Consider the following 4,790-nt stretch of genomic DNA (forward strand, 5'->3'; position numbering starts at 1 on the left):
CCAATCGTTCCAAGAGACCTCTGCCCCGGCCTCTGACTGAGTTGCACAAACCTTGGTGTGCTCAGGCAAGGGTCAGACCACATCCTTCCTGGCAACACCCAAGGGAACCAAGGCCACTCGCGTCTCTCGCCTTTCATTTTCGACACGAGCGCCTGTGGAGGGACGGCCGGATACAACGTGGGGATTGCCCGCCCTCCAGTCGTTTCAAGAGACCTCTGCCCCCGGCCTCTGACTGAGTTGCACAAACCTTGGTGTGCTCAGGCAAGGGTCAGACCACATCCTTCCTGGCAACACACAAGGGAAGCAAGGCCACTCGCCTCTCTCGCCTTCAATTTCGGCACGAGCGCCTGTGGAGGGACGGCCGGATTCAACGTGGGGATTGCCCGCCCTCCAGTCGTTTCAAGAGACCTCTGCCCCCGGCCTCTGACTGAGTTGCACAAACCTTGGTGTGCTCAGGCAAGGGTCAGACCACATCCTTCCTGGCAACACACAAGGGAAGCAAGGCCACTCGCCTCTCTCGCCTTCAATTTCGGCACGAGCGCCTGTGGAGGGACGGCCGGATTCAACGTGGGGATTGCCCGCCCTCCAGTCGTTTCAAGAGACCTCTGCCCCGGCCTCTGACCGAGTTGCAAAAACCTGGGTGTGCTCAGGCAAGGGTCAGCCCGCATCCTTCCTGGCAACACCCAAAGGGAACCAAGGCCACTCACGTCTCTCTCGCCTTTCATTTTCGACACGAGCGCCTGTGGAGGGACGTCCGGATTCAACGTGGGGATGGCCCGTCCTCCAATCGTGTCAAGAGACCTCCGCCTTCGGCCTCTGACCGACTTGCACAAACCTGGGTGACGAGCACCGCAGGGCGGCAGAGCCGTCGCACTTGGCCGGGTGGCAGCGGGAAGGACCAGCCTATTCACAATAGCGGCCACCCACTCCCAGAGCCGGTCGTGCGGCACCCGAGGCCGACCCTCGACTCGTAAGAGGCTTTAACGTGTGCTCAGGCAAGGGTCAGCCCACACCCTTCCTGGCGGCACCCAAGGGATCCAGGCCACTCGCGTCTCTCGCCTTCGTTTTGGACACGAGCGCCTGTGGACGGACGGCCGGAGTCAACGTGGGGATGGCCCGTCCTCCAATCGTGTCAAGAGACCCCCCGCACCGGCCTCTGACCGAGTTCCCCAAACCTGGGTGACGAGCAGCGCAGGGCGGCAGAGCCGTCGCACTTGGCCGGATGGCAGCGGGAAGGACCAGCCTATTCACAATAGCGGCCACCCACTCCCAGAGCCGGTCGTGCGGCGCCCGAGGCCGACCCTCGACTCGTAAGAGGCTTTACAGTGTGCTCAGGCAAGGGCCAGCCTACACCCTTCCTGGCGGCACCCAAGGGATCCAGGCCACTCGCGTCTCTCGCCTTCATTTTGGACACGAGCGCCTGTGGACGGACGGCCGGAGTCAACGTGGGGGTGGCCCGTCCTCCAATCGTGTCAAGAGACCCCCGCACCGGCCTCTGACCGAGTTCCCCAAACCTGGGTGACGAGCACCGCAGGGCGGCAGCGCCGTCGCACTTGGCCGGATGGCAGCGGGAAGGACCAGCCTATACACAATAGCGGCCACCCACTCCCAGAGCCGGTCGTGCGGCGCCCGAGGCCGTGCCTCGACTCGTAAGGGGCTTTAACGTGTGCTCAGGCAAGGGTCAGCCCACACCCTTCCTGGCGGCACCCTAGGGATCCAGGCCACTCGCGTCTCTCGCCTTCATTTTGGACACGAGCGCCTGTGGAGGGACGGCCGGAGTCAACGTGGGGATGGCCCGTCCTCCAATCGTGTCAAGAGACCCCCCGCACCGGCCTCTGACCGAGTTCCCCAAACCTGGGTGACGAGCAGCGCAGGGCGGCAGAGCCGTCGCACTTGGCCGGATGGCAGCAGGAAGGACCAGCCTATTCACAATAGCGGCCACCCACTCCCAGAGCCGGTCGTTCGGCGCCCGAGGCCGGCCCTCGACTCGTAAGAGGCTTTAACGTGTGCTCAGGCAAGGGTCAGCCCACACCCTTCCTGGCGGCACCCAAGGGATCCAGGCCACTCGCGTCTCTCGCCTTCATTTTGGACACGAGCACCTGTGGAGGGACGGCCGGAGTCAACGTGGGGATGGCCCGTCCTCCAATCGTGTCAAGAGACCCCCCGCCACGGCCTCTGACCGAGTTCCCCAAACCTGGGTGACGAGCAGCGCAGGGCGGCAGAGCCGTCGCACTTGGCCGGATGGCAGCAGGAAGGACCAGCCTATTCACAATAGCGGCCACCCACTCCCAGAGCCGGTCGTGCGGCGCCCGAGGCCGGCCCTCGACTCGTAAGAGGCTTTACGGAGTGCTCAGGCAAGGGTCAGCCCGCACCCTTCCTGGCAGCACCCAAGGGAACCAGGCCACTCGCGTCTCTCGCCTTCATTTTGGACACGAGCGCCTGTGGAGGGACGGCCGGAGTCAACGTGGGGATGGCCCGTCCTCCAATCGTGTCAAGAGACCCCCCGCCACAGCCTCTGACCGAGTTCCCCAAACCTGGGTGACGAGCACCGCAGGGCGGCAGAGCCGTCGCACTTGGCCGGGTGGCAGCGGGAAGGACCAGCCTATTCACAATAGCGGCCACCCACTCCCAGAGCCGGTCGTGCGGCGCCCGAGGCCGGCCCTCGACTCGTAAGAGGCTTTAGGGAGTGCTCAGGCAAGGGTCAGCCCGCATCCTTCCTGGCAGCACCCAAGGGAACCAGGCCACTCGCGTCTCTCGCCTTCATTTTGGACACGAGCGCCTGTGGAGGGACGGCCGGAGTCAACGTGGGGATTGCCCGCCCTCCAATCGTGTCAAGAGACCTCCACACAGGTCTCTGACCGACTCTTAGAACAGACAGGGAGAGTTTGGCAATTCTGTCAAAAAATTGACAAAGTGTCAAAAATTCGACTTCCAAGAGCTCTCCAGCATGCACTCATACCCGCCATTAGAGTGCTATGCCCGTGGAACCGTTTTTCGGATGCCTTTCAAAAAGGTCCCGCGCCGCCATTTTGTTCTAAAAATCGTGTTCCCAGAAATCTCCGGGTACCCCGCCAACCTCACTGTGTAACAAATGCAAGTGGCACTGAATGGGTCTGAATTTCAAATTTGACTGCATCGCTCTGGAACTCGATCCCCGCAAAACCGTTTGGATTTTTCCCGCTCGGGACTTCCGCGACAGACAAAGTTAAAGTTTTCGGGCTGCAGACACAAAATGACAGTTGGCCATTTGCCGGGCTCAATTCACACAGTTCCTGCGGCACTTCGGAACACATGTTCGGCGCGAGTTTGTGAATCTTTCCCGATGCTTCGGCACTTTCCTCCGCTGACACTTAGAATATTTTTCACACTTTGCTGAAAAATTTTCTAAGTGTTTTTTCCTAAGTTTTTCTGGTTACTGATTTATTATTTTTGATCATTTTTCTAAGTTTTTCTGGTTACTCATTTCTCATTTTCGGGCATTTTTCTAAGTTTTTCTAGTTACTGATTTCTTCTTTTTGGGCATTTTTCTAAGTTTTTCTGGTTACTCATTTCTTCTTTTTGGGCATTTTTCTAAGTTTTTCTGGTTACTCATTTCTCATTTTCGGGCATTTTTCTAAGTTTTTCTAGTTACTGATTTCTTCTTTTTGGGCATTTTTCTAAGTTTTTCTGGTTACTCATTTCTTCTTTTTGGGCATTTTTCTAAGTTTTTCTGGTTACTCACTTCTTCTTTTTGGGCATTTTTCTAAGTTTTTCTGGTTACTCATTTCTCATTTTCGGGCATTTTTCTAAGTTTTTCTAGTTACTGATTTCTTCTTTTTGGGCATTTTTCTAAGTTTTTCTGGTTACTCATTTCTTCTTTTTGGGCATTTTTCTAAGTTTTTCTGGTTACTCATTTCTTCTTTTTGGGCATTTTTCTAAGTTTTTCTGGTTACTCATTTCTCATTTTCGGGCATTTTTCTAAGTTTTTCTAGTTACTGATTTCTTCTTTTTGGGCATTTTTCTAAGTTTTTCTAGTTACTCATTTCTTCTTTTTGGGCATTTTTCTAAGTTTTTCTGGTTACTCATTTCTCATTTTCGGGCATTTTTCTAAGTTTTTCTAGTTACTGATTTCTTCTTTTTGGGCATTTTTCTAAGTTTTTCTGGTTACTCATTTCTTCTTTTTCGGCATTTTTCTAAGTTTTTCTGGTTACTCATTTCTTCTTTTTGGGCATTTTTCTAAGTTTTTCTGGTTACTCATTTCTCATTTTCGGGCATTTTTCTAAGTTTTTCTAGTTACTGATTTCTTCTTTTTGGGCATTTTTCTAAGTTTTTCTGGTTACTCATTTCTTATTTTTGGGCATTTTTCTAAGTTTTTCTAGTTACTGATTTCTTCTTTTTGGGCATTTTTCTAAGTTTTTCTGGTTACTCATTTCTCATTTTCGGGCATTTTTCTAAGTTTTTCTGGTTACTCATTTCTCATTTTCGGGCATTTTTCTAAGTTTTTCTGGTTACTCATTTCTCGTTTTCGGGCATTTTTCTAAGTTTTTCTGGTTACTGGTTTCTTCTTTTTGGGCATTTTTTCTAAGTTTTTCTGGTTACTGATTTCCCAACGTTGGAAATGCATGAAACTCGGCCTGAACACGGTGGCAGGGTCCGCTCTCGAAGGCGAGACCTTCGGCAGAACCACCGGGTCAAATCCGGCTGGGCTAGCCGGCCTCGAGCACTCAAAGTCGGCACGAGCAGTCAAGTTCGCTCCCATCACAGTCTGGACCCTAAAAAAGTCTAAGTGTCACTGGTGACTGATTTGTACT

This window comes from Chiloscyllium plagiosum, unplaced genomic scaffold (genome assembly GCF_037043375.1).
Source record: "Chiloscyllium plagiosum isolate Xiang-an unplaced genomic scaffold, Cpla_swu_hap1 HiC_scaffold_187, whole genome shotgun sequence".
NCBI classification, from domain to species: Eukaryota; Metazoa; Chordata; class Chondrichthyes; order Orectolobiformes; family Hemiscylliidae; genus Chiloscyllium; species Chiloscyllium plagiosum.